The sequence below is a fragment of the Pezoporus wallicus genome, unplaced genomic scaffold (genome assembly GCF_028554395.1).
Source record: "Pezoporus wallicus isolate ANWC-B61680 ecotype Strahan unplaced genomic scaffold, APGP_CSIRO_Pwel_v1 contig_8837, whole genome shotgun sequence".
Classification (NCBI taxonomy): Eukaryota; Metazoa; Chordata; class Aves; order Psittaciformes; family Psittacidae; genus Pezoporus; species Pezoporus wallicus.
The window spans coordinates 1897752-1923437 of NW_026636730.1; the positions used below are offsets into that span (position 1 = coordinate 1897752).

A 25686-nucleotide genomic window follows, 5' to 3' on the forward strand; every position below is an offset into this window, starting at 1 on the left:
CCTCCAGTGCAAGCAGTTACCAAGGCAGTAACAACCCTTACTTCTGCTCCTTGCAAGCCTGAATTCTACAAGGCAAATTCCTCTGCATTGAGTGGTGTAGAACTGCATGGGCAGGTCCTAGCCGGCTTTTGCTGAGCTTTCTGCTTTCAGATCTCCCTTCCTAGAAGGTGTATGTCAAACCCAGAAGAGGTGAGAATTGCTCGTCAGCTTTAGCTGGGAGTTGGGAAGAGCTCAGGTACAATTAATTACTTAATGTGGGAAATGATCAGCTTTTCTTTAAAAGAAATTTAAGAAGCTAGCAGCTGCCTAGGGCTTTTTGAGCCTGGGAGATGTGAGGCAGAGGTGTTGTGATGGCAGCAGCTGAAGGTAGGAGCTGAGGTTTTGTGCTTGTTTTTTTACCCCACAATGTGAAGGATTAGGAAAATGAGTAACTTGTTCTTGTCTTTTCTCTTGAGAAAGTTGAAATATTTGCCATAAGTTGCACTACTTTCTTTGATATGGTGTAAGCTACAAATTTGAACCCTGGGAAACTTGGGTTCTCAGTGGCTTTGGGATCTGGACCTGGTCCCTTTTGTTTCTTGTAAAAGAAACTTGAAATAGTCCTGATGACCTTTTTGAGTGTTTTCCTGGAAAATACTGATTTGCTGAAAGAAGGACTTCTTTGTGGGCATCCTGCTGATGAATTGGTACCACCTAGAGGGAGGTATTTGGTCCAGGATGAAGCTGGTTCTTATGGTCAGATTAGCAAGCGTTTGGCATACTAGTCATTAGGGTTCATCTTCCATGTGTGATTCACGTAGTGCAGAAGGTTACAATTGCTCTCATATCTCATGTGAGCTCTCTAATAACTGACCTATTTGTCCTTCTTCCTTCCTGTCCCCATATTTATGAAAAACTTCCAAAGGACATATAATAGTGGGATAATGTAATCTTCAAGTCATGGACAAGGAAAACATTTCCTGCTTAACTAAGCTTTGTAAATAATTCTGCTTGGCTTCATGCTTTCTCTCTGGTTAATCTTAGTTCTGAATCATCTAGGGGAGGAACTAACTAATGTTTGGCCTGGGATCTCCAAGGCCACATTAATCTGGATGAGTGATGTAAAGTTCAGCTCTCTGATTCACCCATTGTTCACAAGGTCATGATTAAGCCTTGCAAATGTCACTTATCTTGAGGTCCCTCTGGAGGTGAATCATGATCTCTTGTCCAAAGACAGATTTTGCTAAGGAGCAAGTAGCAAACACCTTTGGTTTTCCATAACAAAAGGCACAGCTTAAGCAAAAGCATCTGTAGTGAGGTGACTCCATGGCACTTGGCTGATATCCCACTGCTGATCCATCCCTGATCCTCAAGGTGGGTTATGATTTCAGGACAAGCTGTAGCTCTGCAGCAAAGTAAAAGAGCCTCCAGAATCCATTAGGAAAAGTTTAGGCTTGTTTCTGTGTCCATTGTGGACCTCTGTCAATATTGAAGAGATGCTTCATCAATCAAACATAAGTGACTTCTTCACCTCTTGCCATGACTGGGGTATTAAGTGTACACTACAAACATACACTATGCATACAACAATTACACAATGTGTAACTGTTGCTGTAGACACTTGACAGTGTGAAGCAGGGAATGAAGCTAGCTGGAGATCTCCAGTGAGGCTTGGGAAAGCTGGAAATGTGATGCTGTGAGAGGGGGAAGGTTGTGGAATATCTTAGGAGGGTTCTGAAAAAGCTGATGAATGCCTGTAGATGCGCTGAGGGTTGAGGGGAGGATGTATTTTGGGTAATGGAAAAACCACACCAGAGTCTAATGGGCGTTAATACTCTAGTTAGGGGACCCTTTAACCACCTAGATTCTTGTCAACCCATGTATCTACTGCCAAAACCCTTCAGCTTTTGTCCTGTGCCTCTTGGAAGTGGTGGGATGTGCAGGCAATTACATTGTTCAGTACCTGGAAGCCCTAGGCCTAAGAAGGAAGATGGGTGCCTGAAGGTTTGTGTCAATAAGCTGGCTGGCCACAAGGATTTATCCCACTACAGCTGGTGCTTTAAGGCCAGAAAAAGGAATTTCCTTGGGATAGCCAAAGACTTTCAGCTTTCCCAGGTTAATGTGGGGGATGATGCAGTGGATTGGTGTTCCCAAGAATCCACTTGTCTTTAGGGACCTGAGAAGTGTTCTCCACTTTCTAGAGGGCTTTTGGCACTGTTGGGGCATTCAAGAGAAGACTTACTGGGAAGTAAGCGGCTTTTGTAGTATCAGTCTTGGATAAAGGAAATCCTGTTTTGTTTCCCTTTAAGCCTAAAGTTCAGGAAAGATGTTTTTATCCCCTTTATCTGCTTAGAGAAAGTCTCTTCTGAGACACTTTATAGTCTGTGTGTACATGAATATAATGGGCCCTGAGCTCAGCCAGAACTTGGGTGAAGCAGAAGCCCTAATCCACAGAAAAGAGAGTCCAGGAAAGGTACCCAAGCCAGTATAATAAAACCAGGCTGCTGTCTGAGTCTGTGCATGGCACCACGTCTTCCTACCTCTGGCTTCTTGGATGGTAAATGCTGGAATAAGTGTGAACATGACGCTGAACGCCTGAAGCACTTATAAATGCCCAGGCTGCTGCAGGTAGAAGTGTTTATGGCTGTGGGAGATATTTATGGCTCTATTACATCCTCTGTTATTTTGGCCTCATTGACTTCTTACAAAATCTTTAATGAAGGTTTATATTTTATACTTTCCCTCCTGGCTTGTGCTTGCTTGTAAGGAAGTGTGATGGCAGCAGGTGAAGGTCCTGCAAAGTAAGCCTGGGAAATGCTTGTGGTGGCAGGATGGTGTATCAGCAGAGCAGAGGGCTTCTGATTCTCAGCCTTGTTTCTTAGGAAGCCCTAATTTTCCTCTGCAGTCAGATGCAGATGCATGTTCCTACCCTGAGCCGGCTGCGTGCCAGCCCATAACCTGTAGCTCAAGCTCAGTGCCATGTGGATCTCCATCCTGCCTTTGGGTGAGTGTGACTTTGTGGCTTCAGACCCGACTGACTCGGGGAAAGGATGGAATTAGTGTTTGCACCAGGATGTGAATGCTGGCTCACTTGATGTTGTTGTCTAAGTCGATGCCGTATATATCTGCCTATTTATATGTATTTATCTCTATCCAGCCCACACCAGCTGGCAAGTACTGCCAGTCCCATCATCCTGAGAAGGCTGGCTGACTTTTCTCCATGTATGAAAACATGGACTTGGTCTTTCCAGAGCATTTTATTTAACTTGCCAGGAATTCCTGGGGATACTCTGTAGCTACAGTAAGTTTGGAAGAAGCCCTCTTTGAGGAAGGAGGGGGATGCAGTTTGTATGAGTTACATGAGCTCTAGTTGTCATCCTTGGTGTTGTCTTTACACATATCTGACCAAATCCAGCAAAGCATGTGATGGAAATAATGCTTTAAATAAACCTAAGACAACCCCAATGCAGTGGAAAAACTACAATGTGCTGCAGAGTGTAGTTTTGACTGTAGTGGTCCTATGGCTTTGGTTCTCCTTAACAGGACAGGCATTCCCTCGTAGCAAAGGTCTCGGGCTGGGACTCTGAGGTAGTTATGCTCAATTCCTCCCTGTCCTTCCTGTGTTTAGTTTTTCCCACTTACACAAACAAGAGGTCTGGTGTCCCTTCCTACTTCCAGGTAGTAGATGCTCTGAGCGTGAATCCATTCAGGCCATCCCAGTACTAGGTGTGAAAGATGCCCGAGGTCACTTGGAGACAAGAAGACATAAGGAATACATCTCTCTAGGTTTATTAAAGCTGTTGTCATCTCCTGTGGGTCCAGGACTAGCCTCTATCAATCACAGACGTGGCTTGGCCTTTGGACCTCAGGGCTTTATTTTATTTGCTACTGCTGCAGAAAGGCACATCCATAGGCAAAACTTCCCGGGAACCATTGGCCCCATTCTCCTGCTCCGTGGTGGGAACAGGACAAACCCTTTCAGGAGGTGACAAAGTGCAGAGGCACGTGCATCGCGGGCCAGAGGGCTCTGCGAGCTGCCTCTTGGCTCATTCACGATGACATGAACTCTTCTCAATTTGTAAACTGCAGGAGGGTCAAAAGTTGAAGAGCTTTTCTCTTTTGTTTGCCACCTACATCGCCCTGTTCGGAGGAGAGCTTGCGGGAATCCTCCCTGGAGGTGCACACCAGGAAAGACAGGCTGCATTGTTCTGGCTCCCGACTCAAAACCAACACAGCTGACATGCATTGCTGCATGGTTCACCAGCTCTGAAAGGAAGGGAAGAAGCTGGTGACTTAATCCTTCCAGCGCCTGCCTTTCATCCCTTAGAAGAGCCGGATATTTTTGCCTCTTGTCATGGTTGTAGGCAAACTGAGTGCAGAGGTTCCTTTTGGAGGGTGCAGCCCCACACCTACAAAACTGATAGCCAAAGGGCATGTCTATCCTGCTGGTGTAGGCAGACCTGAACTGCCTCTTCTCTTGCGTGAGCTTCGAGTTAGGAGCATGGGGTGTGCAGTGCTGGGTCTGGATGTGGCCTGGCTGTGTTAGCCTGGCTTTGTGCTTTACAATCCCTGCTGAATCCCTGAGATGCTTTACCTGAGGTTAGCAGAATCTGGCTAAAAGCTTAACAGGTTTTGGGTGAGTCCACATGGACCAAGTCCAGCATCAAATGGACTTAGAATCATAGAATAGTTCGGGTTGGAAGGGACCTTCAAAGGTCATCTAATCCAACCCCCTCGCAATGAGACATCTTCAACTAGGCAGGGGCAGGGACATCTTCAAATAGATCAGGTTGCTTAGAGGTGTGGGGCCTGTTTAGGCTGTTATTTCTGTAATAGGAAGGAACAAAAAGCTTGGAGATCTGATGCAGAAAGCAAGTAGCTTTGCAGAAGGCACACTGGCTCCAGAATTTTGGCATAAAGTTGAGCAGCGCTGCGTTGCTCTTCAGTGCTTTCCTAGACATCAGAAGCACTGTGTATCCTGAAGTGAGACCTGAGGCAGGGTTGGCTGTTACCCTGCCCTGTCCTTCCACCAGCAGAAACATCAGCTGCACCCTTCTGTGGACAAGGATGCCCACAAGCACAGGCTGGTCTCAACCCGTGCTCCTGTAACGGCACGCTCGGAGCCAGAGCCTCCACCCTCCTGTCCGGCCGTTGTCACCCAATGAGACGTGCAGGGCTGTGGACTCTTCCTCCGGGCAAGGATTACCCAGACTAAGGAGTGTTTCTCCTCATTCTGAATCTGTTTTATCACGTCCCAGTCCTGGCTGTAACTTCAAGCAGCTCAGCCTTCCTCTGCTAGAGGGAGGTGTGACTTTTAGTGGCTGCTGTTTTCTCTGGAGGCACTTGGAGGTTTTAATGAAGATGCTGTGAATCCCCTGAAAAGACACTTCACAGCCTGACCAAAGCTTCTCTTTACCCCTCGCAGACTTCCAAAACTATGCTAAAAATGTGGAGTGTCAGCACCACCTACGTTCCCATCATTTCCTGACGCTGTCTGTGCAGTGCAAGCTACTGGGATGTAGCTCCCAGGTGAAGGTATCTCAATTTCTCCTGTAGGAAATGGAAGGCAGGTGTGTTTAAGTTTGGTTTTTGACCTTAAGCATTTTAACTGATTAAAGTAAAACTTCAGAGCTGTACTATTTGAGGGGGGGCACTTCAGACTCAGATGTGGACAACCCCAAAGTAGGCATGGACAGTGTTTTTCATCAGAAGTTACCAGTTCAGCGCCTTTTGTGTTTCTTTTTACCTTTCTGCACCTTTATCTTAGGGAAAATACTGCCTTTCCCCCCACCTTGGCTTTTTTCTTTCATCTTCTGTTACCTTGCAGCATCTCCCAAGTACTCAGTGGTTTGGTAATTGTGCTAACGGCCTTGGTGGCTTCATAGCATTTATCTTTTCTCGCACAACTAAGGAACTGCATTTTGCAAGCGTCTCCTTGGCTGTTTTATCTCAAGCCAGCTTCCTAATTTCACTTCTAAATTAGACACTCTTGCTTGGTAGAGGGGGTATTTTTTCAAAGAAGCTTATGTAAACTCTTTCGAGGCTGTGTTAATTGTATTTACTTCGGTAATTAATGGGCTCACTCCGGTTTTGAATGATTCCTGCCCTGCTAGTAAATGCTTTGCATTCCTTTTAGCCACTTCTCTGCTGATGAACAAGAAAGTGAAATGACTTCATGTTTGTGAAAATTTCTTCCTGTCAACTTTATCCCTTTTTTTTTTTCTTCATTTGGGAAAAGCTGGAGGTCTTTGAGAGGGCTTCTGTGAAACCAAACGCATCCCTTCACATTCCTGGCATATTTCCTTTCCAAGATTTAGGGTATTATGTCTACATAAAGTCACCTACTTCACAGGTGGATTTTAGGAGTCGTATAAAGGGCTAACTTGTTCATTCTGTAAATACTTCTGTAATAACTTCACCTGTTATCCTCTGTCAATCTGGTCTTTACTGTGGAGACAACAGAGCACTCGCAGGATGCTGCAGAGCACGCTTCTTAATCCTGATCTGGTGTTGACCGTCATTCCAACCTTGGGCAAAGCAATTGTCCACTTGGCCTCTCTGCTGTTTGTTTCTTGACTGTTTAGATGCTAAGAAGTCCATTGACGATGCTGGGAGAGTCTTTTCCTGAGCAGTGGGGGTTGGAACTAGATGATCTTAAGGTCCTTTCCACCCTTAACTATTGTATGCTTCTTTGTTACAGAGTACTTTCCTGGAGAAATGTGTAGGCTTTGTCCGTGAAACCAAAATAGTGAGCTAGGCTGAGATCCCTTCTGTTCCATGATTCTATGAATTAATGGCAGCAATATGACCTGAGGATTTTATCAGCATCCAGTATCCTGAGTTCATGTACTTTGAGAATGGATAGTAAAAAACTTCACTGACTTTTACACTTGGAATCTGCTCTTTTCCACTATTTAGGGTTTTTTACTTGGAGCTCATGGATCACAGCTTTGCTTTATATCCTCAAAGGAAGCTATTATTGCTGTGATTGGACCCAAAATGTGTGGGGAGATACCTACTTGGCAACTGGTAGACAGTTGAAATTCTTTAGTTTGACTGGGCCAGGAAATAAAAGGGAAAACTTGTTTAAATTAACCCAAAGTGTGATCTACAAGGTTCCAAATATTTTGGTTCAATCTGAAACAAAACTTTAAAGCTCCATTTCAGATTCCCTGAGCAAATGCAATGCAGACTCTCCACCCCAGCTGCCACATAGTCAGGTAAACAATAAAGAGTAGCTGTTTCCACTTTCATGGCTTTATAACTAAGGAACCATTCTGTTTGTGGGAGAAAAGTGATTTTCCCCACATCCTAAGAAATTAGACTACAGGCAGTATGGAAACTTCTAATTTTGTGAGTTTTTCCCCAGAAAATGTATCTGGCCCAATGGTTTTGAATGGACTTCCTAAATAATGCACTGCTTGTGGAAAAATTCACCACACTGGAAGGCAGATCCCACTTTTCTGTCACTAGCACAGTAGCAGAAGGAGGAGTCGGTAGGTTGTAGTGACGTGGGGGTCAGTCTCTTCTGATAAGGCAAGGGGAAATGGCCTCAAGCTGCACCAGAGGAGGTTTAGATGGAGATGAAGAACAGTTCTTTCCCCAGAGGGTGGTCAGGCCTTGGAATAGGCTTCCCAGGGCAGTGCTGGAGTTGCCATCCATGGAGGCGTTCAAAAGACGTGTGGATGTCGTGCTCAGGGACATGGGTTTAGTGGTGGCCTTGGCAGTCCTGGGGTAACAGTTGGTTTTGATGATCTTAGAGGTCTTTTCCAACCAAGTTGATTCTATGATTCTATTAATGGTCTAATCAAATAGATCCATTTCTTAGACATATGGGGAGCTGGACCCAGAAACACCTATTCTGTAACCAGTTGACTTGTGGGTAACTATTGCTTGTGCTTCTTTGTCAGTGCTCATCTTGCTAGACTTGGATGAGAGCTTGACCTTGGTCACCTATCAGTGGGTCTTGCAGGGAAAAGGCTTTCTGAACTTCCTACTTACCTACTCATCACCAAGGCATATCTCAATGGCTCAGATGGGGAATCTTATCTGGTCGGATCTTCTGGGAGTAACGCTATGGCGTAGGCAGGGGTGAGAATGTCCCCCACACGCCTGCTGCTGGAGCCAAGTTGGAGTATGAATTTGGCGTGGCAAAATCTGAATGGTGCTCATTTTTGTTGGGACTTGTAGAGAGGCTGTTCGGGCTGAACTGGAATCCCATCCCAGGCTCCCCGTGCTGGCTGCCAAGATTTGCCATCGTAAACAAGTTGCACAACCTAAGACGCTTTTGGTAGGTAAGTGGGATTCCTGTTGTCCTTTATGTCGCTATTACTTTGAGGTGCTGATCCTGTTATTCTCTCTGCACAAGAGACATACTAAGGCTGTTTCTTGTGTTAATATTAAATATTCCAGAAGAAAAGCTCTGTAAAGATGTGAAAAGTTCAAGTATTGCCTCATCTGAGCAATTTCCTTCCAAATCAAGGGCTGTGCAAGAGTAGCCAGTTTTAGGTATTTAGATATGGTTGCTCATAAAAGGTGGGGAATGGGGGGAGGAGGATGAGGAAGAAAGGATCACAGAATGGAACCTGCTTTTGCAAAAGTAGCTCGAGTGAGCTGCCAGGTTTCTGACTCATTCTCCTCATTGGATTTAGGCTGCAGTGGTGCAGGTTTCTGCAGTTCCTGCAGATGCACTGGGAGTAGTGTGGGAATTGGGTGCCTATAGAGAGTTTGCACAGCACCAGGACAAGCTGTCTCTTTGTCACCAACTTAAACCTTTCCCACCACAAATAAATTCTGCCTCTTGCTTCAAGATTTTCCCTTACCTGGTCCATGAGCTCTTCAGGACTGCTTCCAGCAGCAAGGGGTAGCTGCATATGCTGTGCTCACCCAGGGGACTACTCAGGGCATGCATTTGCTATGGCCTTCTCTCAGCCACTGCTTTTCAGTCATGTATGTTTAAGATAAACACCAAATTAGAGATGAATTCATTTGTATACCAAACACTGGTATATAAATTAATAGGAATCTGCCTCACCATGAGCCAGATATGGTTGGGGCAAACATGTGAATTGGCAATAGTTGTAATTCAGAATTGCTTTGTTTGCATGGTATGGGCTTATGTAGAGAGGTCTCATGTCTGACCTGGACGGACGTGAGCAGAGACCCCTCCAGATCCCCTCAACAAGACCTCCCAGACCAGGCAGCCTGGTAGTCCAGGTGCTGAGCCATAACACTCTGTGCAGACACGCTTTGTCCTGCATACCTAAGAGCAACCCCAAGCCTTTCTTTCACCCCCAGGGCTTGACTAAACTCTTCAAAACCAATCTCTGTAATTCATGGCATAGCAATATGGTGCTGTGGTATCTCTCTCAGCTCGATAAAGCAACCCCTTTCACCTTCAATGCTTGCAAAGCACACAGCAACTGTTCTGGTTCTTTCACTGGCTGTCAGCAGTTCTCTGCCATTCTGGAGGTGGTAAGACTTGAAGTGCCCCATCACAGTGCAAACTAAGACAAATTTTCACCTTATTATGGTCCTTTCCTCCCTCACTGTTGGCTATTTAACAGGGGAGACCCCAGAATAAGTGTATTCAGGATACTAACTGATGAGCAGCCAGTGCAGCCTTTGGTCATAGCACCATAGAGTCACAGACTGGTTTGACTTGGAAGAGACCCTTAAAGCTCCTCCAGCTCCAACTCCAACCCCTGCCACGGGCAGGGACATGTTCCACTAGACCAGGTTGTTCCAAGCCTGATAGCAGCAAAAGCAAACAATTGAGACTGCTTCTATAGGAGAACCAACAGAGAAGAGGTTGGATTCCAGGAGATAGGCTTGGATGGAGCTGCAGAGCCATCCTCTGCCTCCCAAAAGGCTCTGCGAGCTACAGCTCTCTGCCTCACGGTGCCTCCAAAGTTAGATGAGAGGCAGCCCTTCATAAATAAGCTGTCTCACGCAAAGAGATCTTTTCCCTCTTTCCCACCTCTTGCTGAGAGTGAAATATTTAGTGATGAATTCCAGCAGCATAAATCTCGGCTCAATAACTCCAAAATCTCTTGCTGCAGTTGCTTGCCAGTTGCCCGGGCTCCAGCCCTGGAACGGGTCTCAGCTGTGAATTTCCTGCCTTCAGCTGCAGGATTCTCAGAGAATTCTTCATGGCACAGGGACAAACACACCATGACCTGATTTATGGGTTGAGGGTCTGTTTCTGCCCTCCACGATCGGGCAGGAAAATGAATAGGAGTTAGTGTGAACTGGTGGGAGTTTGCATGTGTCCAGAATGTCTGTGTGGTGATGGCCAAAATTCCTGAACAGCCAAAGTGAGATCAAGTCGCCTCCAGCAAGCCCCCATCGGTGTGAAGATACGCTGTGTGCGGGAACACCATCGTCTGAGGACACAATTCCTGGCTCCTAACCTGCTGGATTTTCTCCTCCCTTTCCCTCCAGCGTGGAGCCATATAGGCAAAAGCAATAAAACTCCATCAAGCGCTGCCAGATGTAAGGACAGCACCTCTGGCTTAGGAAATACCTGAGCAGCAGATAACTGGAGTCTGGAGAAGTGTTTTGGGATGGGATCTTTGCATATCTGTGTGTGTCTTACTACTTTATGCTTTACCTGTTGCTGGAAACTAGCAAAGAGAAGTGAATGTGGGGTCATCCCACAGTCTTCACTGAAGGTACAGAATTTGGGAGACTAGATTCCCTATGGCTGATAGAGAAGGGAAGGTCAAAGGATAGGCTTGCTCTAGAAGCCTGGGGAGACTTGGCACTTATTTGGAAGCTTAGGGTTGTGTGGGAATACCCTTCACTCATCACCAACATGCCTACATACATGAAAGGAGATGTATCTGTGCATCAGCAGGTGGAACATCCCCTTGGGAGTTCATCATCTTCTTGCTAGATATTGCTACTAAACAATAGTCCAACGGTCTTCAAGAAACCTGGAGGACTGTCATGAACTGATTCCTGCTGCTTCAATTCCTTGCGAATCAGCTCAGTTGGTTTCTTTGCTTTCAGTGGATTTCTATTTCTTGGGTTATCTACTTCCCAGAGCTCTGGGGGGTGCCAAGCTGGGCTCCTTCATGTTGCTTCCCAACTATACATACTACAGGCTTTTCTTCCTGGTCCCAGGCTTTCCAGCATGGTTCCTGAGCAGCCCATATCAAACATTTCCTTAGTTGAGAAGTTCTTTCTTTTACTTTCTTCAGGTCACACTGTGTCTTTTCCTGAACTGGGTCTACTGGCACTGGATCCAGCTTTTCCCTATAAGGAGCCAGTAGGCTCACTCCAGCTGTTCCTACTAGAGCTCTGCAAATCACTCATTCATTGAGTTGGCCCATGAAGCCGAGTGCTGACAATATTCAGGGTAAAATGGAAGCATCTCTGTTCAAGCTTCATCTGCCTAAAGTCAAGTAATCTGGCCTCAAAGTTACACTTTCAAGCAGAGGCATTTCTGGAGGGGGAAGAAAATTGAAGTAAAAGAAAAGGCTAAATGAAACACTGCTTCCCTGAAATGTTTTCAGGCTTTTGGTGGAAACTATTCACTGAGTTTGCAAATAGTTTTGGTAGGCCCAAAACCCAGAGGTTTTTTTCAGTGAATAAAATATTCATCCAAAAATCTCCTGTGCTGCGTCAGTCCCTGCAGAATCCACTGCCCAGTGTTGTCCATGGGTCAAACCCAAGCAAGGGGTGTCTGCCCAGTTCCTCCGCCTGTGCAGACACAGTCTATCCCAGGAAAGCTGTGGAAATGCTTGGTTTAATCATTCTTCTCAGTCACATTTGAACCCAATCCCTTGCCAGCCTGAATACTTCAGCTACTAATACTTGCTCAATGAATAGCTGAAATGTCCAGAGCAGACAACCTTTAAATGCAGAGCCCTCTATTGTGGTTTTCTTCTGTGGCAGAATGAATTTCCTTCACTTTTGCCTGGGCTGTCTCTAGAAACCCCATAATAATCATGTTATTATCTCTTACTAACTGCTAAGGAATGTTGATGTAGGAAAGACCTGTGCTTTCGAGGCAGGTTAGACAGATTATAAACCTTTATTTCCTTTTTCTGATCATTTGGCCTTAATTCATCCACTCTTTGTTTGGCCTCCAGATGACTTCTGGGTTTGTTACGTACGTCTGGGCCATGCTTTTTTATGGATGAAGTCACACACCTCAGCTACTCTGGGCTGTTCTAGTTAAGAGTCATTCTTAAAACTCAGGGCATATCCGTGGTCATGGAGTGTGCATGAGGGGAGTGGAGCATGTCTGATCCCTAAATCCCATTTTTCTGGGTTGTGTTTTGTTCATCAGTGAGGTGTCTTCGGGTTTTGATAACTTTAACTTCCATGTGGTGACATTTGTCTGTTTTCCTTGGAAAGTATCTCATGGTCACTTTGGAAAGAGGTGGTATTTTGGAGGCTGGAGCAGAATGTTCTCTGGATGGCTCACAGCCCCTCTGTGCTTGGCACTGGACCCTCCTTTGGCAAAACGCTGTCTCCAAACATGCCAAGCCACGTTTCTTTTAAGGACTACCAGCCCCATCCCAGAATAAACTCTCTTCACCCTGTGATCATCCCTTCCCTTTGAGCAGCACCTTCCTTGGGTCACTTCTAAAACACAATGCAGTTGGGGCTTGTGGCACTGAGTGGGGCTACAGGTCTGATAGAAATGCAATTGCTGCTATTTGATCTAGCATTGCAAACCCCAACTCAACTGGGCTTGCAGCTGACAGTGGTCTGGGAGCAGTAGCTGGTCCTTACATGGTACCCACTGCCTATCTCCTTCATGTACCCATCTGGTCCTTAAAACCCTTTGATGAGGTGGAGGCATTTTGCTGGTCTCAAATCCAACCTGAAGAAGGTTTGGGAGCTGACTCACCACGCGTGCTCTGCCATCCGCAGGATCCGGAGTCATCCTGGCAGGGCTTCAGGGCTGAAGGAGTGAAAACGTTTCAAGTGGGACAGAGGAGGGAGAGGACTGGAGCTGTCTTCCCTCCTCCTCTGCATGCAAGTGCCTTCTGATTCCAGGCCAGGCAAGCCTGGAGCTTTTTTCCTTTTATGTGGATTCCCATAGAAAGGGAATTCCAAGGAAGGTGAGAAGCAATTTTGTTTGTTTGTTAAGAGGTCAAACAAGCAGTTTGAAGCCTGTTAGTGATGTGTTCACACCACCTTAACCTGTTGCCGTAAGCACCTTGCTGTTACAGGGATATAGTTTTGTGAGGAATAGTGATGAGGCTTTGTCAGCAAGCACACGATGAACCCAGACAGAGTCACGATCTGCTCTGAGTGTCGATACACGAGGTATGTGACTTCAAGACCAGAGCTTCCTTGTGTCTGGCCAGCTTGGAAGGGGGCCAGGGGGATCTCGATTTACATCCATTTATTCAAACTTGGCCATGGCTCATCACTCCTTAACTTGCTTGAGGTGAAACTAATTCTGTCAAGCTTCAGGGTAATTATTGCACAGGCTTCAGAAGGAATTGGCCCTTCATTAAAAGGAGATTCGTGGAGAGCTTTGAACAATCTGTTTAATTTTGAAGAATGTTGGGTTTCTTTTACTGTCTTTTTCACCTTTTGGTTTTTATCCCTCTGTTTTCCTCTCTCTGTAGTTTCTTTTATTTCCAAAGTTAGAATGAGATGAGGAAGAGGTGACCAAACTGCCTTGTTTTCCGTTCTTAGTCTCACAGAAGAAATGAATGAAATAAAAATGTACTGTCAGGACAAAACTGTTGTTTAGTGGGAGCATTTTGTTTGGGGAATAATGGCTTTCAAAAAGCATTAGCTACCACTGTTCTGCATCTTGCACCATGTGGGACAGGTGGAGTCTGTAGGAGACTGTGCATAGCTCCAACCTCTCTAAGGACATTCACTGGCAAAACCTGCTTTGCAATTGCCCCTGAAAGACTTGACCCATCCACAGCTCCAGCATCTCTTATTAGTACGTTTTAGTCCAGACAGTGGCAAGGGACCCTCTTCCTTTCCTTCTGTGTACTTGCAACAGGACTTTCTCACAGTTCCTGTTGTTGCAATGCCCGAGGAAGGATCTGCTCCCCAAACGCAATGCTAAAGGGCAGGTAAACCTGTGACAAAGCATGTAACTGTCCTTAGGCTTTGTAACAGGATGGCTGTGTTCCCTCTACCCCTTATGTTTGGACAATTGGCATTTGTTTCCAGTAGGGACAACTCTAGGGAAGCTAGCAAGCTGAGTCATACTAATCATCTGCAATTTGGGTGTTCTGAGTGTGTATGAACAGCTGGACTCCAAATCCCTTTAGACTATTTTAAGAGTTGAAGGTCACTGGCATGTCTTTAGGAAGGTAATTTCCCCTAACTTCTAGTAAGGGCCTGAAGTTTTAACTGTGACCTCCATGTTACTGAAACCCACCACATGTGTGTGTTTCTTCTTTACCTCTTCCTGCAATGGTTGCATGAAGAACCACCGGTCTCATGACAAATGATCTGGTTTATTTCCTTCAGAAACAGTCCTGCCTAAAGAAGGGAAAACTCCTTTGATTTGAAATCCTTTATCTTGACGTGTCTCTTCTCTTGAAGTTGGTCACCTACTCATTGCCTTTTATTAGCTCCCTGCCTCTCAATATAAAGCATCCTGTGCATAAATATTGTTCATACCCCCTCCAGTCCCTTGGAACTTGGTTTTCAAATGAGTCTGAAATCTGCCAGTGACACCCTAATGAACATAAACGGTTCCAAAAACCTTAATTTTCTTAAATCCTAAAGATTCTTAAAATCTGCCAAAGCAGGATGAAAAGAAAATTGTGACCTTCCCTTTGAAACCTATATTTGGAGGCAGTTGCTCCTGCCTCAGATATTAGGAGCAAAAAAATATCCCAACCATCATCCCAATCCATAAATCAGAGAGGATTTAGTTGGAGAATAAACTCTATTTTGGGTGGGAGTTTAATTTTCTATGGAAAAACTATAATGTTAGCCAAAGAAAATCCTCTATAAAATATGGCACTGGTTTTCTTCAGGCTCCTATTTTCTCCTTGGGGTGAGGCATTTCGCCAGGTCATCTTCCATAATGCATCGCTTAGCGAGGGGTAGAGGCATGGTACAAATTCCTGGTTGTTGAGCACTGACAGATGTAACCTGGTATGAACTTCCCCTTTGCTATATGAGGTAGACAGAAGTCTGGTTTCTGGTGTATTTTTTTTCTTTTTTTTTAAAAAAAAAAAAAAGCTCTTTTTTTTTAAGCTTTCATAGTCATAAGGTACATGATTTCACATATAGAAAGGGAAGGAAACCTGATCGCTCCTATCCAGGGTAAACAACTTTCTCCTCACTATCTAAAAGAGAGAAAAATCTTTTCAGCTCTTTCCTTCTGAAAGCCAGGCTGCTTCTTTGGGTGCCCACATAGCAACTAAAACATCTGTTCTTTATGTGACTGGATCTGAAAACGGTGGGTGAGTTTGCTAGATGGAAGTGAAATGAAAGAAAGTAGGTTGTGTCCCTGCTCTCAACCCCTCCTGGCAACCTCCATGCATTCAAAACCCACAGGCTGAAACCCATGTTTGTAACTTATCCTTTTCTGAGCTATTTTAGTAGCTAACGTTATTAGTGTTAGGATAATTAGAGGCATTCCAGCTCGGTAATGGATTCCATTCTGGGAGACATGAGTTTGCTTAGCCCTGGGCTTCAGTCAGCTAGAGTTTCCCAAATTGAATGGAAGCTGAAGATCCAAACTTCCTTGGGGTGAAGAATTTTATTTGTGTTCCAAAGCCTTGTCTATCCTAATTTCCCTTCAGGATTTCCAGTGTTTCTGACGCTCACACGGCCTTTGAGTTTGTAGCACCACTGTGGACCTGCTGTCCTGTAGCCCTTCTTGGTAAGACATTGACCTTTGCAGGTGACCATGATGTCGGTCAACAGGATGATCTTAACTAGAGAACCCATAATTTCCCATAGCAGGAATGAGAGGAACTGGTGATGTCCTGAAGCAAAAAGGAGTCTGATGGGGGCAAAACAGGGCTGTGGTCTGCTCCCTCCTGCCTTGGTGGTGGGCTGATTCAATCTGATCACAACAAAGCCTCACCTTCTGGGAGGCTTATAAGCAGAGGGGGCTCCGATGGTTTTAATTAGCATCATTTTGTCCAGGTAAAGCTTCCCTCCAGTTCTATGGGTCTCTATGGGTGTCTCTATGGGTGCTGTTACCCCTCACAAGTAGAGGCGTAACACTGAAGGCGTTGAATTTAGGATAGTCTTCTGGTGCTGGGGTTTGTGTGCATCCCTTGGGAACGCAGCAGGGCTGCTAGCGCTGCAGTCTCCCAGCTGGAGCCAGCTCCACCAGCTTGGAGGGAGAGATTTTTTAGTTCCCAGCTCACAGCACTGCCAAGCAGAAGGTAAAGTCATGAGAAGGATGGGAGGGGGTAAGCAGGGTGGGAGGGAGCTCTGTCTCTAACCAATTCCACCTGTTCCTGTGCACACAGACTTGCTCTAATTTCTGGCCATCTGTATTTTTACTTTACGCTCTGCCTCAAAGTCTCCTCCAAAAGGCTTTTTAAATTACTTTCCCAGCCTCCTCCTTGCAGAGGGAGCAGCTGATTAGTGGCTCCCCCTATTTAATTTTCCTATCTGGACTAATTATTTCTCTTGATGGTCTATTTATCAGGCTGGTTTCCCTTCTGGGCTGTTCTGCTCTGTGATGCTTTTCCAAAGAGGGGAGGAAGGGTAAATAAAAACCAGACAAGCAAAGTAGATGCAACTCCATCTACGTTGTTTCTTATTAAAATGAATACTAAATCCTTGGGCCACCCCTCTCCTCAAAGGAGCCCATCTTCCCCTTAGTTTCAGTAGTTTCTTATCCCTTTGTTAGCCGTTCTCTGTGTTTCCACATAGCTGGGACTTCTGTACAGTGTTACCTGCCCTGCATTCCAGTGTTCTATAAGATCTTGGGTCTGCTGAAATATTTGGTCTCACAGACTTATGTCACACTCCTGTTGTGTTCTTTGAGCCTCAAGCCCACCAGGAATATGAGGTCTCAAAACAAAGCAGGGTCCCTACTGTGGGCTTCCTACTTGGAGAGTAAGGCATTGTTCAGAAACTCACTGGATGCTTCCGTATCTCCCTTCCCTTCTGTATCTAGGGACTGAACTACACAAGCAGCCTTTTCTTCCCTTAACAAGTCTGTAACTCTACAGATACATGTACCCAAAGTGGAACATTTTGCACCCAGTGACTGAGAAATGGACCAGGGACATGGCAGTCGGATTTAACACACTGGTTGTGTTTGAGAAGAATGGTATCTAAAAATGGGTCTCTTGCTTACTAGTGAGTCTGATGTCTGAACAGAGCCAAGATATCAAGGGGTTTTTCTGCGTAGTGAAGAGCCAGACTCATGGAGAAGGCTACTGAATGAAAGTCCTGTAGGCCATAGGTTCCTCTGGCTGGTAACATGGAACTCTATGTCTTAGTAAAGTAAAAGCCTTCTTCTGTCTTAATAATATCTACTAACTTCACAGATCCTTGAAGTCCAGTTTGTAAATGGCAGCATTTTTTTCATGTGTCACCTTCACTGTCAGGATGAGGACTCTGAGGCTGTGAATTGCCCTGGCTGTTAGGGACCAGTTTGCATCATCCCCAGTGTGGTCAGGCAGCGAGCACTTGTACTTGAAGAGAAGCAGACACTGTCCAGATTGGGTAGGTCTACACAGCACAAGCTCCTTGTGCTTCATAGAGTGAGAATGGGTATCACAAGCAGCACAGGCTGAGTGAACAGTAATCTCCATGTGAGATGCCTTTAGAGACCATCTTCCTTCAGATGGTTTTCCTAGCACACTCCATAGACACTTTAGGGCAAGGGTTGGGGTAAAAAGATTAATTTCTCAGGCAATATTCAAACATATAAGCAAGGACTCCTTATCCAAAGTGCTCTGTCACCCATTAGATGCACTACACTGTCTCAGGACCCTCCCGGGGGGAAATGCCTTCCAGTCCCTCCAGTGAGCAATGATGCAGCTTTGCTTTCCCCTAGAGCAGGTCCATGCTGGGTGAAGCTGAAGGTCCCTAGAAGTAAAGCTAGAACACATGATTCTGTGAAGTACCTTTTCCTAAAGTACGTATGTTTACGCTGTGCACTTCAGGAAGTGCTCATGTGGAACAGGTTATTTTAGTTCTAGTAGCCTCAGATTATGGGCTGTCCAACCCCAGTGTTTGTATTGATTTGCTTTGTCAAGGGAAGTGGAACTGGGATCTCCTGAAGGGTCAGTCTTAACGCAGCCATTGGGTCAGTCCTGTGTATTGGAGCAGAGAGTCCCAGAGATCAGAGCTGAGCTCAGCTCTTGTAATTTTGGTTCATTTTACTTCATGAGCAGATTTGTGCAGTACATTTTTTCTTAAATCTGTTCAAAGGCAAATGCCTCAGGACTGCAGAATTTTGGCATCCCTTGTTGGACTTCCTTTATAATGCATCATAGGGACCATGCGTATAAATGCCTAGTTCTGCTGTCAATGACCTGGGCAAATGAATGCCATAGATTATAAATTGCTATTGCTCTTATACTTTAGTCTTCTTAACAACGTAATTTGTCAGTGTTTTAATAATTTCTCCTTTCCTGACATGCTGGAGAGGAAACATATTTTCTACTTCTAGTTTACAATATATGGAAACCTGATGGTTTTATAAAGTTGTGTTATACTTCTTGGTGGTTAGCAGGCTCACTCATCTTAATTTCTTTTTGTTTGAAGGTCCAGAAGGCCAGTAACTCCTGTCACTTGTCTCTCATGCTCTATCAAGACAGAGTGACTACAGCAATGGCACACTAGCAAACACAGTGGCAATACGATCAGCTTCATCTCTCTTCCTACCTGATGTACCATTTGGTTTTGGTTTTAAATTACTGCAGCTAATAGCAATAAGGAAAAGGAGATAGTTTCTTGTGCTGCCTGTAGTTAGACTAGGGAATGTCCTTTGTTGGGATGCTGTAGATGCTTAAAGTTTACTTGGGTTCATAAATCAGCTGGACAAATGCAAGGCAGAGACGTTCACAAAGGATGCCTCCATCCTTGGAGGTGTTCAAGAGTCAAACGTGCAAGTCCTGAATGACCTGATTCGATTAGACATGCTTTGAGCAGGAATGGGACCAAGTGACCTGAAGACACCCTCAGGAGTGTCCTGTTATAAGATACTGGAAAAGTATTCTAGAGATTATTGCCTCAAGACTGACCCTGTTTTTAAAGGTTTTCCTCCCTAATTCCTTAGCTTCTCAACTAGTGTCAGAGACAGGGTACAGGGTGAAAGAGTCCCTTGGTGGACTCAGATTGGGTTTTATCTTTTTAGTATTCTGGAATTGTACATCACAAATGTTGCTGGTTGTCAAAAAGCTCGTTCCATTAAATTTATAAGCAGGACAATTTATTTAAACCAGACTTCTTTTGTATAATTAAGCATGTATATTTAAGCACACACACTGCAACATTGTTCCTTTGAGTTTTCTTTTATCTTTTTATTACTGTCTTTGGGGCAATATGTGAAGATCCTTGTCTTTTTCCGGAGCTAAGGCAGCCAAACTCAGTTCCCATTGAACTAAAGAAATGGCTACTTGTGTTTCCTGAAGTTTGTCTATGTTTTCGGTTTCCCAACAGTACCTCACTTCTGAGTTCCCTCTTTGGAAAGGTGGGCCAAGCTGGCAGTGAGTGGCTTTACGTTTTATCTGGGGTGTGAAAAATCCCCCTCAGACAATTTGTCTTAGCTCTAAATGTACTGATTTTATGGCCATGGTAATCTCTGCTTAGAACAATGTCCGGCTTCCAGAACAGTCCTGTTGAACAGGACTGAAGAAGGTCTATAACCTTCTTTTGAGAAGTGGATGTTTGCACTGCTGGGTGATGAAGAAAGGGGCTGTTAGAGATGAGTCGAGTGACAACGTATGGGGAAGTTCAGCTCTGAATACCAGAATATCTGCTCTGTTTCTTTTTTCTGTTTCCCAATCAGACTGGAAAACGGTAGGGCTTGAAAGGATGTTGCCTGATGTGTGCAGCCAGCTCTTCAGCCACAAGGTAACTTCTCTTTTCAGCCTGCAAAGGAATGCCAAACTGGCACTTGGCCTGGTCATTAAAGACATTAGAAATTAGGATTCATAGACTCATAGAACAGTTCAGGTTGGAAAGCACATCTGGAGGTCATCTAGCCCAAACCCTTGCCCAAACCAGGCCTAATAGATCAGGTTGCTCAGGGGCTTTTCCAATTGAGTCTTGAGCACTTTCAAAGGTGGAGTTGGCCCCATTTCTATGAAAGTATTCCAACATTTGACCTGTCATGGTAAAATGAAAGAAGTCGTTAAATATAATCGGGGCTTCCAACGTTTTAACATGCGCCCATAGCCTTTTGTCCTGTCACTGTGAACCTCCGAGAAGAGTCTGCTTAGTGTAACCTATGATAAGGTAGTTGTTAGGAGCGGTCAGGTCTTGCCTGTCCCTTCCCTTCTTAAAGCTGTCCATAGAACCACAGAGTAAAGAATTTCTTCCTTATATCCACCCTCTAAATCTACCCTCTTTAAGCTTAAAACCATTACCCCTTGTCCTATCACAACAGGCTCTGGTAAAAAGTCTTGCTCCATCTTTCTTCTAAGTCCCCTTTAAGTACTGGAAGGCTGCAATAAGGTATCCCAGAACCAGAGCTGGTTCTCACAGCCTTTCCTGACAGGGCAAGTGTTCCTGAACTCCAACCATCCTGGGACTTCCACTGGCTTCTCTCCATGATGTCTGTGTCTTTCTTACCCTGGACATGGTTCTCCACCCATGGTCTCACAAGTGCCAGATGGAAGGGAAGGGTTATGTCCTTGGACCTGCTGCCTTAGTCTCACTAATCCAGCCCAGGATGCAAATTCCACTGGAATTCACACCAAATGGATTTGGCTTCAACGAATAAATGTTCTGTTTACAAGAATTTAAGGAACAAACTGTTCGGGTAGGCAGTTTTCTCATCGATAATCCCTGCTGTAACATGAACATAACGTGAGATTCAGTGATTCTTGAGGCAGCTTTAACTCTGCTTCAGATTCTTTGGAAAATCAAGAGACCTCTCTCCTTTTTCCTCACTCTGTGAGCAGTAATGCTCTTTTTGCTTGTCTATGGAGATTTTGAGTGTGTAGTGCTGCACTGTAAGACATGGAATCCTACTTCAACCTGGGGAATCCACAATGCAAATGTAACCGAAGACATGGGTAAAATGATTTCCACTGGGATGCCTCTGGCTGTTGCATGTGGTACATTAGCGTGACACATGAAGACATGGCTGCCCTAACAGAGCCTGAAAGCATGGATTCACAATCACATAGTGTGAATTAGCCTGAATCTTCCTGGAAAAATAGTCTTTTTTTTTTGTTTAGCCATAAAAAAGAAAAAAAAAATATAAATCCAACAACCTCTTTTGTTCCGGAAACCTCTGGGCATATTAAGCGAAACCAGACACTTGAGGGTGGGGGTGCTGGGGGAGAGAGGCATACAGGAAAGCAATCAAACCCTACTAGAGGAATTTCTCCTTTCTGGAAGAACATAAACCAGTAACAGAATGTAAACAGCCCGCCATATGTAACTTGTAAATCAGAAGTAAAAGGAACGAGCTCCCAGCAGGCCATTGTGAAGGGTTGGCTGTTGAGTCCTTTTATTTTTGTTCTTCTTGTTTGATTTCATTTTGAATTTGTCATTCTCTTCTCTCCTCTTCCTGCTCCCCCAAGATGAACCACAAGCCGAACTCTTCAAGCCTGGCCTCCTAAGTGGTGCCTGAAATAGTCACAGCGTATTAATTTAGCAGTGGCTGAAGCACAGGGTTTAACAAGGGCTTACAATGGCTCCTCCTGAAATCATGCCAGCAGCATTAGTTGGTTGGGACAAGGCTGAATTCTCTTCCCCAAACTAATCAGTCACCTGTGCTAGTGGATGTATGAGCTGGGAAGTTTATTTCTTGTTTATTTAGTCTATAAGGAGTGGCACTGTTGGAAAGGAGAAAGATAGCTCTTTCTAAAGACTCTTGGGAGTATAAGTTCTGCAGCTTGACAACACCTTCAGTCTTTAACAAATATAAAGCAGCTCTAATTAGAATCATAGAATCCTAGAATGGTTTGTGTTGGAAAGGACCTTAAAGCTCATCCAATTCCAGCCCTCTGCCCGAGTCAAGGACACCTTCCACTAGAAGACTTTGGAAGACCTCCTTTCCCCCCAAATCCCTTTTCTAACTAAGGAGAGAAAACAAATAGGCACAGGGTTTTTAAAAGCAAGTCAAAGTCTGATAGAGTAATCCATGGAGCTATGGGTCTTGTGGAGCAAAGTGGACTCCATGGGACTGAAGAGCCCAAGTTTAATGCCCTTCACCAAAATATCCACCTGTTTCTTCTCTATTTGCAACCACATCAACCTTATGCAGCCTGGATGTGTGCTTGGAGCTGAGACCTGGGAGGCAGGATGGGTTTGGCTGTGAAAGATGGATCTAACCAAGATAACGTGTTTTGTCCTACAGTATATTTCTGTGTTTTTCCAAAGGACAGAAAACAGGAAATTTCCAGAAAAACTTATTTTCTTTTTTCTTCATCTTTTATGTTGCGCAATATCATATATACCTTTTGTTTCTAACACCTGTGCCTTGATCTCGGAGTACATCTGCGTTTGTAAGATGGGCTCTGATCTCTGAGCATAAAGCAAATTAATGGTAATGAAATAAGAGCAAAGTTTTGACTTTTTAATGCCTACAAAGAGCAAGCCGAGTCTATAAACACAATGTCCTGAAGACAAAGGCTACAAGAGATAACTTCTTTTTACTTTTCTCCTGTGTTTAAATGAACAAAGCCCTCTCATTGTTTGTTGTTGTGAAATGGGGCGAATGAAGAGGCAAACCAGCCTCTGGAACATTTAGGGACTTCACCTCATATCCATTTCAAAGACACCTGCCTGTAGCTGAGCTTGCAAGTAAAGTTTAGCCAGGGAACATGGTTCATTTGCATGATTTCATCTCTTCCCCTAAAATATGGGCATTTGTAGTAATTTGTTGTTAGTGATGAGCACTGATGCTTTCCGGTACCAGCCGCTGCGCTGTCAGTGACATGGTTGCAGCTTTGGAAATCCCCCCACCCACTGCTGTGTGTTTAGGATCACTGCCTGCTCAAGGCAATTCTGAAACTTCAAGCAGACTTGTAAAGACTTTCTCAGAGCCTTGTCTGCCCTTATCATGACATGAACATCATGTTTCTGGCAAGACGGCGCATGGGATTAAAGGTGGGATGGGAAGCAGGATGGTGAAGGGCTCATCAGACCCATCTCGTTTAAAGCTAGAAAGGTCATTTACCTCATGGGCTGCTGGAGGTAGCAGACTGTGACAGGCTGCAGATGAAATCTAAGAGCATGTTTATGCTGCTCTCCCCCTCCAAGCTAGCTGTTTGAATGGCAGGGTTGAAAGAAATCGGGCATCTTCCTAGCTCATCTGAAAGATGGAGCCACTGGGGATGGCTTCAGATTCTGTGGGAGCAGCACTGTTCTTGCCCAGTGCTGTTGGGACTGAGCAGGATTAAAAGACTGATGTTTTTGAGGTTTAAATGAACAGAAGCTGAGGGGCTGAAGCCCAGTTGGGACAGTATTGTCCAATGGAGATATGCAACAGCTTTTCCTCTCCATCTTTCTCTTATGGACCACATCCTGTAAGAGATCATCTCTTGGATGATGATTGATAGCAGTGATGAGGGACTGCGTGCATATCAAATACCTATACCAGGGCCTGCAACAAACCCAGAGAGGGATTAAATGCTTAGACAGTGTTGAGTTTCAAACCATGGGGCCCTGCCTTTTTCACTTGGGTCTTTGGTGCTGCCATGTGCTTAACAGCACATGGAAGCACAGGGAGCAGGAAGAGGTAGGCAGTGGGGCTAAACCAGTACTGCTGCCTGTGAAGACCAGTATGTGCATCTTCAGGACAAGGCACAACACTCCCCAGGCTCCAACAGCTCTGCTGAAGAACACCTAATTAAGATCAGAGCAGTTGTGACACCACAGCTACGCTGAGGTTAGAGTTGATGAGTCCTACCCAGGGGGAAAATCAGAACGAATGCTGTTATTGCTCTGGCCCTTACTGTTGAGATGTGTTTTGCAAATCTTGTGGGAAATATCTGCTTCTGCTGACATTTCTGCTTTACTGGTGCCTGTTCTTTCCCTAGTGTCAGCGTGGGGATAGTGTCCTCTTGGCACAAAAGCAAATCTGATTCGGAAAGGTTTGTGCTGGAGAAGTTAGAAAACGGAAGAGGAAAGTTGTGGTTCAACTAAACGTCACAAATGTGAACGATATGGGGTATTTTAGCAAGTCATTTAAGGTCTGTAATATTAAAAAGAAACTATTATCCATTTTTAGCTTAAAAACATTATTAGAACTATTTGCTTGAACTAAACTGTTTTGTTTAAGAAATATGGTATTTTTTAATTTTTTTTGTTAAATGGGAGGCTAAAACAATATAATCACATCAATTTTCTTAAATGATTTGAACTTGACAAACTATTTCAATAAAATTGAATCAGCTGCTTTTAGCCAAAAGTTGAGCTGAAATGTATGACCTGACCCTAACAAGAAGCGTTATGAAAGTTCAGACCTAATTCAAAGAAGCTTGTCCAGTACATGTGAGCAGTGGGGAGAGGACTCTGTGTAAGAGGTGGTGTGGAAACGCATGTTTCCTTCTTGGGTGTTATTCATGTGGATACTGCATAACCCATTACTCAGACAAACATTTTTCAGTCCACTGGGGTCTGTCCGTGATCCTATGATTATCTAGAGGAAAATATAAAGTTCCTGGTAAAGCCTTTCAGATGGTGCAATCCTGGCAGAGAGGTCAAGTATGGACAGGACAGTTATACGAGGTGATTGTGATGACTTGGTAGAAACATCTTCTCTTGATTGTGTTAAGGCAGCCAAGGGCAAGTTTACACTTTGAAAGAGCTTACGAAAGGAGACAACGTCTTGGAAGGCAACAGCTCTGGGAAAGCTTGGGATTAACAGCAGATAATAAACTGCGTGTATACAAGTTACTGTAAAGAGCAGGAAATTGGTCAACAACCCGCTACGCCTGTGGTGGCTGGACAATGGACGAGGACAAAGAATGTGGCAAAGGATGCCTGAGGTGAACTGGAGGGTGAGCTTGTGAACTGGGGGACACTTAAGTCCCAGGACAGACTGCGGGTGGGGTGGGGAATCTCCATCCTGAAGGACTGTGATATCTTGCAGGGAAAAATGGGCAAGCAAGAGGTCAGCTGAGTATTCCCGGATCCTCTGGGCTTGGAGCCGGCTGGCTTTGCCTTCTGAGAACTTCCTGGCTTGGATGTCTTTTCTTGTCCCTGTGGAAATAAGGGGTGTTTGTGGGTGTCATTGCCTGAAAACCAGTTTAGCCAACTGAAGTGTTACAGTAAAATTTGTCAAAGATGTTGGGAATACCATAAGATTAATACTCTCATTGGAAAAATGAGTTTTCTGCAGTATCTTTATTTTTTAAGAAACTTTTTTTGGATGCTCAAAATATCCAGGTATTCTTTTTCCCCCCCACTACATTCTTTGAACGTTGAAATACTCTTTGCTTTCTCTTCCTTTCCCGAAGATAATAAACCTTTTGAGCTATGTTTATAGGAGAAAAGTAGATACGCATGGCATTGTTTTCCGGTGGTGAAATCTGTGTCTGCGCTATTGGGCTCTCGCATCCTTTGTAACAGGGTGGCTGCATCCCAGCTGCATATTGGGGA

General features: G+C 44.7%; 1 long non-coding RNA gene across 1 annotated transcript; it reads left to right on the forward strand.

Moving 5' to 3' along the window:
* The first annotated feature begins 322 nt into the window (after nt 1-322).
* LOC130594948 (uncharacterized) lies at nt 323-25473 on the forward strand. Its single transcript, XR_008971198.1, has 3 exons — nt 323-366; nt 24123-24265; nt 24865-25473. It is a non-coding gene; the product is annotated as an uncharacterized LOC130594948 (long non-coding RNA).
* The last annotated feature ends 213 nt before the right edge of the window (nt 25474-25686 follow it).